Here is a 14,930-nt window from a genome sequence, read left to right as displayed (position 1 = left end):
AAGAAGAAATCAAACCGGGCGTAAAATGGGGAACACACGCGTACCCTTCTTAACTTAAGCGTACCGTTTTTTTCTGTTTCGATTCTGATGATTTGATCGTCAGAACACAACTTTTCCTTGTTCTAATGAGCTAAAGGTTTGTTGTCGATACCGCGTCGACTTTCGGCGTCGACGCATAGTCCATCATTATGTACATAAGACGAATCCCGAAAAACACAACCAATCAAAGGAATAACAACACTTACAACATTACCAAAATATCTTTATCATTACTATGTCTCTGTTTTTAGCGGGTGTATTTGATTAGTACTTTTTACTTGATATGACGGCTTGTATTTTGCCTTAGCTGCGTCGGCATCGGCCTATTTGGACGGCTTTTCTTTCAGTCTCCCGCGCGACGGCAGAGCGGTTGGACGTGTTTTGGTGGAATGCTGCGCGCGCACTTTCAGCTTTCAGGCAAAAGCTCGCGAGTTTCAAATCCGAAAGCGTGGTATATTTTAGTGTGAATTATTGATATAAATATAGACGTTTGTGAAATAGTGTCGGTAATTTTACATTGACCGCTGATGAAATTCGAGTTTGTGAACAGGAACCGATTTATTGTGTATTACCGGTACTCTAAGGATTTAATTTACGCACATAACTTTAATTTGGAGTTTCTTTTTGAAAAAGCGTCCAAAAAGTGTGATTTTTCGTTGTTATTGTGGATATTTATTCAATATTTTGCAGAACTTATTTACACAGAAAGTTTTAAGCAAAGTTTTATGGTTGAGCAGTGTAAAGTTTATTAAAAAAAGGGTAAGGAAAAATAATAACTTTTTTGTTAAATGTCTATTCTACATATTTATTTTAAATCACAACAAATTTTGATAAATCTAAGTCATAAAAAAATGTTTCTTTTAAGAAAGCGCAATAAATTAAAAATACTACCAGCGGCCTTGAGGTGATTTTTCAAGAAAACGGCGCTATATAAACTAGCCAAATATTATTATTGTTACTAATACTATTAATTTTTCTGAGTGCTTTTTTAGTGAAATATCCCACATCAAGAAAACAACTTAACTTTTTTAAAGCATTTAAAAAACGGTTGTTTTAAGATTTAATTTATAAAATTCAAATTTCGACAGCTGCCTAAGATTTTGATAGCGAACAGTGACGTTATAAATGGAATAAAAATTATGATAAAAGATGTGTTCAAAATTTGTCCAACAGTTAAAACATTGATACTTTTTTTGTAATTTTTTGTTAGGTACTGACCACAATTAGGTTTTTTCATCAATGTGTTTCTAGTGAAATGTGTATAATAAACACATTTACATAATGTACTTACCTACTTTACGTTATATATATCTTTAGACATTGTTAAGCTTGCACACGCTTAGCTGTAAAAAATAAATTAAGTATAGTATTATACGTCACTGTTGGCTTTTGGGTACATATGACATGGATATGTTAATTTAATTTGGCAAAAACTCTTCCGACCTCGGGGCCAAAATTTATTCTATCGGCGTTTGCCCCGACAAAATGGAGATTGATATTTTTTTCCCAAAGTTTTCGCACGCTGATTTACCATAAAATAAGGATAGGAAGAGTATATGGAGGAAAAGAGTGTACTTAAATATTTTCTACCCCTATTTGGGGATGGAGTTGGTAAATGCACCCTCGAACGGACGCTTAAACAATATTACAAAAAGTTACGAATTTTTGATTGACTCCTGGTTTTTTGTAATATTTAGCATATATTACTGTTACTATAAAGCAAAACCAAGCGGCAGTTAAATTTAATTTTAGTCTTTAATTTCTTAGAATTAATTATTATACTGAAAAGATTATGTTGTTACGTTTTCTAGACGCCAAAGAAAATTCATTATTAAATCACTGTTTGGACATAGCAATACAAAAATCTTTCGGTAAAAAATGAAGATACACTGTACACGGTTAATAAGAACAAATTATTTAAAAAAAACATTTTGAATCGATTTACTAACTATTTCAGTCACCATAAATGGAAAAAAATGTTTTAATAGTTATTTCGTTAAAATTAAAATTGATTGTTCACTTGGCGGCCATTGTTATTGATGTGATAGTTAGTTTTCTTCTGTTGTTTAACCGAAACAATTATATTAAGAACCTTAAATTTGTTTTTAAGTTCTTGGTTTGAGCTTAATAAATAAATACAAACTTATCTAAAAAACCTATTTTAATATTATAACGTCATAATATGGCGTAAAGAAAAGAATAAAAAAAGAGAAAAAGTTTTTGAAATAATACATTAAAATATTATTTTATTAAATTGTTATTATTGTTTGCGGTTTGCTAGACTTCTATAGGGTGGAGCAAAAGTAATCACTCTATTGAAAAACGCTATAACTTTTGCAAATGGTGCCAAATATCAATTCATTTGTGACATTTGTAAAGTAAACAATAATAAATAAATATAAATAAAACAAAAAATCAAAAAATATGCATGAATCGGTTTACAAACAATTGAATTTCACAAGCAGTACCCAAGTTTATCATAAAAAATTACATCAAAAAAACGTCGGGTGATTACTTTTGCCCCATCCTGTTGTTGTCAGGTTGATAGCAATCACCCAGAAAGCAGGAAATCAAAGAGTTGAAATACTAGTAGCAAAAAAGAAAAACATTTTACTAGAATGGACTTTTTTATGTGAATACCGCACGAGAGTCCCAACTGATCCTAACCGTCTGGAACCAGTGAGACTATGGCATCCCCAAATGGGGTATGTTGTGAGGCTTAAAGTGGGGAGGGGACATTTCAAGCAATATTTCAATTCTGAATGGTGGTCTTCCACCAGGGCGATACTGAGAGTATCTTCCAGTCTGGAACGTGCCACAAGAATACCATATATTATTTTAAATGAATACATTGTAAAATAACACAAATTCATCAAATAAAATTTACTTGTGCAGGCCGTCATCGAGTATATCCACGGGAATAACTCCTAGTCAGGTCCTTGGTTTACGCTTTTCACCTGGAATTTTGCCATTAACGGACAACTACTTCTGGGCTAACCGTAATGTTTTTAAATTAGGACAGTTTATATATTGAATTTGGTAAACCATAGTTAGTGGAGAGTAGATCATGTTGTGTGATATTCTATCTCCATTATGATGAATTCTTTAGAACTCCTCCAAAAAGTCTAAAAGCTACTAATTTTTGCAACATTTGTTAAAATTTTGAGTTCTGCTTTTGGAATTACTTCAGTTTTTTTGTTGTCGTGCATTATCAAATTCTGAATAGTTGATGGGTTAAATTTTTAAGTTTTAGCATGGAACTAATGATTTTATTGGGACCTTTACTGGGTAAGGGGATAAATACTTCTCACTTGTATTTTTGTATCAAATTTATGAAGAATAATAAAAAATACATTTAATATCTAATCATTCAAGCATGTCCTATTTATATACATTGAATTACTTTATTAACGGAATATAGCTGGGGTCCTTTTAAGGGTTAATTTAAATCACAATCATAAAGTTCAAATTGTCATTTCAGAAATCTCATAACAACGTGCACCCATCATTTAAATGTAACTCCATTTGCGTCCCACACGCACCTAAAAGCTATTCCGCACTTCAATAATATTTATCGGCGTCCACAATCTCCACAAAAAAGCTGCGGAACAAGCAATCATTTTCCGTACTTATTGTAGGTGCGTCCTAATTCTATTTGTTAACTCTAATTAACAGGAGATTTTGCAAAGGATTCCATACAAGTTTTGTTTACAATCTCTGCGAAAACAGGTTATGCGTATGTAACTAAATACTTCATGTTCACTTAGGCCTAAAAAATCAGATCCGTAAATTTACCATTTAACCAACCTATGATCGTAGATCAAGGTCCACAACTTTAAGAGGATGTTTAAAATAATTCAACCTGTGAACACCACAATGATTTTTTTTCTTTCATCATACACATGAAGCGCGGCGATAATTTTGATCGTTTTCTCTATAAAAATACCCTCTTAAGAAAGAGAACTCTTGTTATAGATTGTTAATCGGACCGGACAATATTTCTCTTCGAACTGGGTAATCAAATCAGTTAATATAATTATTGAACGCTCGTAGGGCTTTTACTAACATAATGCATATCGAAAATATACAGATGGTATACAGAAATATCATATGAGTACAATAAATACTTTTCCAAAACATAATATAGATAATAATTATTTTTTTGGTAAACTAATGCTTAAGATAAGATATTTTATGCATAGCACAAAAGGTAACAATTATTTTACAAGCAATTGTAAAATTATTATTATTTTTGCTTGTAAAATCAGATCCGTTGTATTCACAACCATTTTATTTTTCTTTTTATGAAATACGTTTAGGTTTAAAATATATCGAAAAGGTCTGTATATGTATTGGCAGTACGGTGAAATCGCGCTAGCGGGGAGTAATATGATTAGTTGTGCTATGGTGGATACACTGAAAAAGATGGTGGAGTCTAGTAAATTGGGACACGGATATTTATAACATTTCAGGGCAGTTGATAAAGCAATTTAATAATTTAGAAAGCATAAGAATATCACTAATCCAGGTAGAAAGCAGTGGTTGTTTAAGATTAGATAATAATAAATAAATAATAATAATTGGATGACTTGTGTAGCGCCGTTTTTGTGCAAAATCACCTCAAGGGCGCTGTACAAACTTATAATACATTTCTACAGTGATCTATGTTATTATTTAACTTTTTATGGAGAAAATATACAGTAAAATACTTACCTGGTAGGTCACTTGAGATTAACACTTAATTAACATTATCTAATTGTTTATTGGCGAAATTTAGATACAGGATTTAGGATTTAATTGAAAAATTGAATATAACTGGACTTTCTCTTAGGAATGGTATATTTAATATAAGGGTACGACAGCTTAAAAAGGTAAGTTTTTAGTTTAGACCTGAATTCTGTTGGATTTTTTATGGATATTATTATGGATAGATATTAATATTTTGTAGCAGATTTATTACAGGTTCTCCTAACTTATATTAAATAAGAGACCATATCTACTATTTTATAGCTGCGATCTCACAAAGGAGCAGTAATATATTAATATAAATATACCTACCATTAGATCAAGTATGTATTATTGTAATCATACTACGGTTTCAGGCTACAATTCTGTTATAAATAGATTACACACAACTGGTAACTCGTACGCAATGTTAGCTGATGTTTTTAATTTGCCTCTATCGAAATATAAATCTGTACTCATTAAACATTTTAGCAGTGCATATTTTAATGAGATCACTGCGTATCAGTTTTTTTGTTTGTCCTTTTTTCCATTTTGTACTATGACCGTCAATATTTTTGTATGTAATTGGCACTAGTGCCGTTAATTGTAGATTAAACGTCACACGACACGATTTGCAGGTATTTTTTTAACAGTTGTCTAATAGAATATTTCTTCATTTTTAAATCTACTCAATCGATCTGCAATGCCACATTGGACTACTCTTAACTCTTATCCAACTAAAGCAGACAGAGCCATTTATGTTTTCAACCTCTTCTATTTAAATATTGTAAATTATTGTTTTTTTTTATTTAATAGAACACGTAAAATAATAACTACACATATATAACACTGCGAACGTAAAAGTTGTAAAGATAAATATTTTATAAATTTAGTGTCGTAGAAAAAATAAATGATATGTTGTTAGTGAAAAGAAATGATTTTCATTTCAATTTTTTTCTGTCCACTGGTTGTCTTTACTCTATTGTTCATACGCCCACAAGGTATTGAATTGAAAAGTTGTGGATTCAGGGTGAACAATGTTTGTCCCGCAATAAATTAACCAGAGTTCTTGGAAAACTTCAGTCAGACATTCGCACGTTTAACCTCACCGACGTAATCTTCCCCGTTCACGACTTTGCCCCGTACAAGTTGGCATAAAGTACGCCGAAGGTTGAAGTTTTTTTTCTGCCGTAGGCATTTTTACATTTGTACAGCTCCAGCTTCTTGCAAAAGTTGACGGATTTTACAAGGCATTTCAAAAAGTGGTTGCGAGTATCAATTTCGGATCAACTTCTGTCGTACTCAAACATATTGACTTTAGTGATTGCGGGCAAATAATAACTTAAATTAACCTTACCTAACCTGTCTCAAGCCTAACCTCACCTTATCCTGCCTCACCTACCCTCATCTGAATAATTAATATAACCTAACCACAGGGACGATCTTTGGTGAGTGTGAGCGAATGGTTGGCTAATATCGCCTAACCTAACCTCACATTATTAAACTGTAAGAGCAACGATTCAGATAGTTAAAAAAATAAATTGAATGAAAAGTTAAATCTTCTAAATTCATTAAGATTCGGCATCGGGTGGAAAATAATTTTTCTATCTGGAATATCTGGAATACAGTTTTTTTTAAGTTTATAAAAATATACCGTTGAAACGTCCGACCTGTCTAAGCATAAACAAAGTCCATATACATCTAGTGAGCCGATCTGGGGAAAGTTTTGAAGTTACAAGAAGCGGTGAAAGGTAAGTTAAAGGGGTAGACAGAGGTTTTAACATACTGATATTATTGATCAACATATCTTAAATGATTTCCAGGAAATTTTTCATACTCTTTCTGAAAGACTCTATTTCTTCGACATTTTTGTAGAGTTGAATTTTTCTCATCACAGTGTGGCTGTGCGTTTAAAAGTTGGGGAAGTCAACTCGCATTGATCAGAGCATATCAAGTCGACAAAGATTCTCGAGACGTATAGACTTATGTTTTCTCCTTTAAACATTTTTACTCGCTTACATGTGTAACACAGATAAACGGTTTGATCTCTTGTAAAACAGTAAAATTAATCTTGAAAATAATAATAATAATATGTAAAAACAATTTAAATGTGTTCAGCTGCTCGTTTTATAACTACCTAACTAACCATCACGCCGCAGGCAGAGAGGACGGACCGCCAAACAACTCGGTCTTGGCACACACTCCTTGCCTAATTCACATTCATACATCGTATTATACATACTCTTCTATTATTCTGACTCTTGACATGGCCCGACTCCTATATCTGATTCACTTGATCTTCCCATATCTTCCTCGGGCATCTCCGACTTCTTTTACAATTCACATTTTCATAATATATTCTCTTTAAACTCCATTATTCGTTTTTTGTAGATGCCTTAACCATTTGAGCGCCCCTTTCTTAATCTTACTCATTACGCTTACATACTTCGTTCATCCGAGACACGAGATACTGTAGATCTTCCGTACTGTTAACAATCAGTACCGCATCATCAGCATACAACAGGCAACATATTTTCAGTCTCAAATTAACGCCCTTGCATACAATTATCCATTTATAGATTGAATAACCAGGGTGATATTACGTAGCCTTCTTTAATACCTTTTGTGATATTAAACCACCCCATAAAACCACCGTTCACCCTTACACATGCAACGCTTCCCTCTTACAGAGACGCAATTGCCTGTGTGAGATTCGTATTCACTCCATCTTTGGACACCTTTCATACTTTTTCCTGTCGACTCGGTCCTATGCTTTTTGTAGATCTACAAAGGCACAGAAAATATTCTGCTTTTTTGCCAGAAACTTCTCAGTGAGTTTACGCAATCAGAAGATCTGGTCCATGCACCATTTTAAATCATTGTTTTAATTTGCATACGTATGGATAACTGTTATTTTTCACTTTATATTATTAGGTTGGGTTATTAAATGTAAAGAGCACTTCATATACCATTTAACATTTGAGGGCAGTTTATAAACTTATTCAGTAATATAAAAAGAAAATAATTGTTATTCTCCAGTTAATAGAGCTGGTTTTATATTATACATAAATGTTTTTGTAACAGATATCGTTAGATTTAATTATTATTTTTTGGTAAACTAATGTTTAAGACAAGATTTTTTATGCATTGCACAAAGGGTAACACTTATTTTATAAGCAATAATTATTAGCCTGAAACACTCATCCACATTGAAAAATCTCTTGATAAAATATACATGTCCCGTTTGCGTTATGTATCTTTTATCAGGAGATTTTTCAATGTGGATGAGTGTTTCAGGCTAATAATTATTGCTTATAAAATAATAGATATCGTTAATTTTTTTCAACCTAAACTGACATTCAACATTTCTTTCGTACATAGTAGTAACAAAAATAAATAAAAAATATATTTTTTAAATGAATACGTAATGTATACATATCCCAACCAAACAAATATATATATACAGTAAAATACTTACCTGTTAATTGTTATGAATATACTGCTTAATTTTTAAATACGTAATGCATTAGTATATTGAGGAGACCTATAATTGGTTTCTCAGTTCATTAAATTGCACATATATAAACACTGAGATAATAAATATATGTCAGAAATTTCTTTTGTACTTTTTCCAAGCCGAGTAAGTCGCAAATATAAATATGAGGTCTACAACTTCGGATCCAGTGTCATAGATTTAAGCACAACATTAATCTATCAACTTTTTTGTGATTGTGTTCATCAAATATGACTTCAAATAAAAGCAATAAATAAAATATGGCTCCGTGTGAGTATCTGTTGAATTTATTTATTTTTCCGAATAAGCTCTGAAAGTTGGCGGTAGTCACATGATCACATGTAGTCACATACTTTGGCATTTCAATCCATCTCCCGTGTTTCTGCGAGGATGGAAGAGCTTACGGATGTGTGTCAGGTAAATTCATAATTCTATAATAATGTAATAATTAAACCGGCTTGTGTACTTAGGTCATCGTGCTGCTCTTACGTAGCCATAATTTAAACCCCAAGTAAACTTGATAGTCTAACTCATAATATATAATACCTAGATGGGAATAACAACATGTTAATAATAGAAAACTTTGCTCATAATCACGCGAATGCGTCTTACGTATACCGGTCGTAATTTATTTAACATTTTTTTATTTTATATTTTATATTATAGAAACAAACAACACATGATTTGCAGAGATGAAACAATATACAGAAATAAGATACTTTATGTTGGGCACCTATGATATGTTTCCTCGTAATGTCTGCTAAGTGGTATGTTTATTCCTTAATTACCAGGTGACGTGTGTAGTATATAGGTGTGTGTGTAATGTATATATGAGTGTTTGTTTGTGTGTGTATTTATGCGCATTGAACAGTTTAAATTATTGACATGATGCCACGTTTGAATTTGGGCAGTGGATCCGAAAAATATCAATGTTAGAGTTAAGACAATAATACGACGGTATTAGAAGTTGATAGACTTGATTTTGATATCAAAAGGACAATGCTCTCCTTGTTTTATCGGTATTTAAATGAAATATTCTCTGAAGAACTAGCGCTATTGATACCTTCACCGGAGTACAGTCGGAATACACACCAAGCACGCGCCTTATATTTTGTACGCAGTTGAAAGTATTTGTCACATACAACGGGTCAACAGGTAGTTTTCACAACTATGTTTCTCTGCGTTTCCCCCTTCAAGATCCAGGCTCACTCTTTCCTTTCCTCAAAAAGTCTCTCCAAACTGCATCCCCAAAGATGAAAATTATTTTTTTCAGGGTGGAGTTAATTTTTAATAAAGGAGATAATGGTCATAAGGGTTATCCCTTATGACCTGGAAAACTCAAATTTAATTTAGAATCTGATTTCCGTAACTGCAAAAGCACCCAAACGGTAAGCTCTGGCGTCATGAAAATTGCATAGATCATAATATTGAAGATATTTTTTAGGTCAACATATTTATTTTCAGCTCACAAATATGTATCCATCATGAGCTAAAGAGTGTTGGAATACCTACCCGTTTAACCACATTAAGTGCACTTAGTGTTCGCTCCATATTTAAAAAAATGTTTCATAAAATAATACTGTTACAAAGAATATTACATTTTAAAACTGACTCTCCCGAATTACTTCAATGTATCAATATCCATGTTCCCAAAAAATCATGCCGACATTTCTTACCTTTTTACTTCGATAACACCAGGACAATAGCTTACCAAAATTCTCCTATTCCGAGACTTCACAATCTCGGAAACAAATATTCTGATCTGGGTGATATATTTCATTTGAAAACTAATCAGTATAAATGTTGTATATTCTATCACATTTATTCTTCTAGACACAAATAGACCTATGTACCCATATAACTTCTCCGCATCCACTATTTTGTTTTGTTGAATCTTTTAAATTCAATTATATGCGTGAGGATTTATTTTTGCCATTATGTTTACATTCTTCATTATTGTATTAATTTTTAAGTGTTTACTCTGATACAAAATGCTTGTATTTTTTTTAAAGAAAAGCCCACCAGGGCGTTTAATAAATAAATAAATAAAAATAATAATTTATGAAAACCAGTATTGAAATTTGGGCGAAGCGGGGTAGTAATCATATGATTAGCTGCATCCTGTACGGTTTTTAATCCACCGGTCCCTTTCGCTCGTCTCGCACCTCAAAACGTCAAGCGGCGGAATCAATCAATCATACGCGGACCATGAAATATGGACACCGTACAATCACGCGTGCGGATGATTACTGATTACTTATGGCGGGATTAACCGGCAGTCCCGGCCTCGCCCGGGAACAATGTTTGATTGTTCGCAGTTAATCTTAATGCCAGCCATCATTAATGATGATAAATAATACGGGAAAATAAAAATGATCCTATTTTCCGACTGTCTTTTGTTGTTAGTCTACTCAGTTATAGATAGGATGTAAGAGGGGTCATGGATGCCAAGTACTTGAGTCCCTAATTATCAAAAAAAATTGATATACACTTTAACATGCCGCAAAACCTAGATGAGTTAAATTGACGTTGTGATGGCATAATCGTTGTGTCCGATCCTGTCATGTCGTCTGAATTGTCCATATGGAAAAAGAAAACAAAAAACATTCAGTCAGTTTTTGATGAAATATATTCTGCAGAAATCATCATCAAAGTATTGTTATAGACAAAAATGTGTCGGTTTAATAATGAGGTTTATCATTAATTTATTCTGGTAATTTTTATAATAATTGGAAGAATGTGTCCTAACTGGGAACTGGATACCCCGTTCTAAGGTCACACTGTACGTGTGCTTATTAATTAAAGTGAATTAAATTTAAATATAACACAAGCCTAATTAATCCTAACTTAAGAAATATATATAAATACTATGTGGGGAAAGTTATACAAATAATATAAAGGAAATAAAAATCTAGGTGTGTTTAAACATTTGAATGAGCCTGTACAATGGATGTGTTAAAATGACATAATATGACTCAAAATTTATGAGTAATTAAAAATCAAATGTTAGATTCCTACAAAAGCCAAAAATTTTCGTATCACAAAACTCCCCAACAGGAGTCTTGTCGCTGATCAGTTGCTCTTGTACAAAATATTAACTCAAAGATTAACTGTCTGGAGTTGTTAAAAAAACTAATTCCACCGCTTCGCTATAGTGGATGGAACACCTTTTCTACATTGTTTGAAGGACACCAACTCCAACCAAATTGAATTTATCAAATGGACCTGTAACCGCTACAATAATAAACTTTCAAATATGGAGATACATGTTGACATATTCACCGCTAGTTACTATCGTCAGAGAATCACATTATAGGTGTGATTGATACCTTTATTAAAACTATTATTTTTATTTTACTCAGGCAGCAAAATCCCCTCTTTTGAGGGTGATTAACATAATACAAACAACACAAAAAACATCCCCCTATTCTTTTCCTCCCCCTTACTTTTCAACTCAATGCCTATTTTCCAGTCTATAAAGGTATTGTTATAATCTAGTATATTGTTTTATAATTTATTATATATTATATTTGTATACTTTCATTTTTCATATATTTTTATGTCTTAACCTACATTCACTTAGTTTTATATTTCCAAATCAACCCATCTGTGAACAATTCAACAAGTCTATTTTTTGTCACCCTCTTCTGTATACAGTAATTAACATTAAGACTGTTTATATTCCTTAAATAAATGCTTAAATGACGTTGAAATAGCAATTTTTTAGACATTAATAACGAAAAAAACTATTATAATCAATAAAAATAAACCCTCAGATTCAGTTCAGCATAATTTAGTTTTTGTTTTCAACAATAAAAATGAGGACAGTGATTGATTTGATGGGCATGTGTGGCAAGCTCAAAATGGTAGGTGGCAGTAGTACACTGTTTACACTTTGAGTTATAAAGGAACACTATATTTATATTGAATCAAATTTTAAAATTCATATTTTTTTGGTTATGTTGTATAGGCTAGATTGGCTCTTTACCACAAAAATCGGGAAAATTTTTGGTTTGAAAAAAAGGAGTTACATGAGGGTGACATCCATGGCAACTTGCTCCGTGTTTAGTGGTGATTAATATTTTTTCCATTTACAAAAACGATTCTGCTATTTGGCAGTCTTTTGTTGTAATTTGCTGTTTTTAGTCCATTGTTTTATGCACCTACACGATTGTGTAGTAAACAAAACATTTAAAAAATACCTTTGATTTTTTTTCTACGGTAAATTTTAAAATCTTGGATTATTTGTAAATGGTAAAAATTTTTCAAAATAGAATTAAATTTTATAATATCAAAGTATTAATAGTAAAACAAAGACGTACTATTTGGCAGAACGTTAAACTTTTTGTTTCTTCACCCTGCTACAATGGGTTCAAATCTCTAAGCGTAGCATAAAAATGCTTAAACTTTGTTCAGTTTTTTTTAATATTTTAATTGACAGGTACTTTGCAATCTTCCACTTATGGATTTTTGTTGCTAAACGTGTATTGTTTCGAGACCAGATGTGAATAACCAGGTTCTCTCTAATGTAGTTCTATAAATGGTTGGATTAAGACATAATAAAATATTTGTATTATAATTTATCTACATTTATACACTAATGGAAATCGAATAATTTCTAAACGTATTTCTGCTAAAATTATCTTTAGGGCACTAAACTTTTATTTGACTTCACTAATGAGTGTTTGAGAAACGCCAATTAGTTTTTGGAAGTTCATTAGAAAGAAATAGCAATGAAACTCTGAAGGTATTAAGCTCATCCTCATCAGCGAAAATAGTTTACTGGAAATCATATTGTGTGGGTGGTTGTATAATAATTATTCACTAACAATGATTACTCCTTAGAACTGTGTTTGTGCGCTATCAATCATTTCATTTAAAACAAATACCCAACTAACTATGAACGTAGTTCATAATTAGAACTGAATCTCGTTAAGTAAATTAAATTTTACCTTACTGAGTTCTGACTGCAGAACTTTTAAAGCTAGTGAAATTAAATCGTCATAACCTTGTGCTATTCTAAGAGGCCGGTTAAGGAAAGGGCTGTACGAAGTAGAGCTTGTCGATCGACCATTCTACACGACCTAGTAGCTCACGACCCAGCGGTGAAGTGATTGGGTTAAGAGTACTCGCTCTTTGATCAGGTGAGTACTTTAACACATAGAACAAATGCCATAGGGAAGATCAAAGAGAACGATGCTACCGAAATCAGGTGACGGATCATGTGACGGGTACTTAAATGTCGGGCCGAGACCCAATTACCCGTCACCTGATCTTTGATCGGGTATTTTTGTGTGATGAAAGTTAATGATAGTATATTTAAGATTTTATAGTTATCTACCATCTCTATTTGTCTATCGCGAGAACGAGATTCGAGATGCCCGGTCTACAAAATGCATACATGGTCGATTGGATATTTTTGAAAAAATAACCCTTTGCTCATCGGTAGTTTGTGATCGGGTTAGAATGATTGGGTAGTTCACGATCGACCCAGGACTAGGAAGAGAGCTATTTTAGCTGGTTTTTGAATTGACTTCGAGTAAATGATGAATACCTGGTGGGTCGTTCTATGTAGTGCCATTATTAGTAAATGTTGGCGAAATCAACTGTAAGTAGGGGCTCGACTCTTATCTTTATAGTTTTTTTTCTCTGGCACACTTGGGCTGATCTCGATGGGATTTAAATAATGCATAATTTCCCAATTACGCATACCCTGTCAGATTTCGGTTGTTTTGGCGGGCTTTAAAAAAAGGAAACCTTGAAAATTATTTTTAAAAATCTGTAAAAAAAATTACTTTCATAAAAAAAAACGAAATGTCCGGAATTGTTTATTACCTAGTCCACCTAGAAAATTTCGCCTTACGGATTAAAATTCCGGATCACATGCGGTGAACTTAGATAATCATTGCTTATTTTGTACCTAGTACCTAGTAGGTACTACCTATGTTCTGTATCCACAGTCCACAGAGCAAGCCAATAAATACCGCCCACGTGGAGAACTGGAAATTGTGCCAAGAATTAACTTTTACCCAACGGCCTTGTGAATACGACATATTCGCATGTTTCTGGGAAACACGAAATAATGTATCGCATGAAATTTTCATCAGGAATCTCGATAATTTCTTTATCCAAATTTTGGTAGATTTTTGAATAAAACTAACTCATTTGGCTCTGATTTATTTTGATTTGCATTCAGAGGAGGTATCCGTGCGCCAGATTAAGCCCATTTTTCTTATTTCAGAACCGGATAATGAATAAATTTGGTTTATAAAATAAACTGTTTGTAGTTTTTCAAATTTCACTTTGAAAAATATCCTCCGATAATGCACAAAAATTGTTAATTTGAACAAATTTATTATATCCTGAAAAAAGATTTGCGGAGTTCTCATCGAATGGATGAGTTTTTCTCCGTTTGATTCCGCAGAGAGAAAAAAATAACTTTTCCATTACGGATCAAAACCAACTAAACTAGTTCGGATATGTTCCGCCTTGAACATATTGAATTTAGCACCACATAAATTTCCTTTAGCTGTAAGAGTTTTATCATTATTTATGTGTCTTCAATAATTTCGCCTGTGCCACCTTTTATCTGATTTATTTTATCTGTTGTCAAGACAAAATTACAAAGGCGTGAATTTCACGTACCAATATT

General features: G+C 32.5%; 1 protein-coding gene across 1 annotated transcript in view; it reads left to right on the top strand.

The window, feature by feature from the left end:
- The first annotated feature begins 405 nt into the window (after positions 1-405).
- The window catches only part of LOC149419309 (uncharacterized), a 334,474-nt gene continuing 319,949 nt past the window's right edge, over positions 406-14,930 (top strand). Inside the window, exon 1 of the mRNA XM_089637967.1 lies at positions 406-798. The gene's annotated coding sequence lies outside the window, so the exon portion shown is untranslated. The remainder of the gene's footprint in view (positions 799-14,930) is intronic.

This window comes from Hesperophylax consimilis, chromosome 12, assembly GCF_061612785.1.
Source record: "Hesperophylax consimilis isolate HC1 chromosome 12, BYU_Hcon_1.0, whole genome shotgun sequence".
NCBI lineage: Eukaryota > Metazoa > Arthropoda > Insecta > Trichoptera > Limnephilidae > Hesperophylax > Hesperophylax consimilis.
This window is presented reverse-complemented; position numbering and strand designations above follow the sequence as displayed.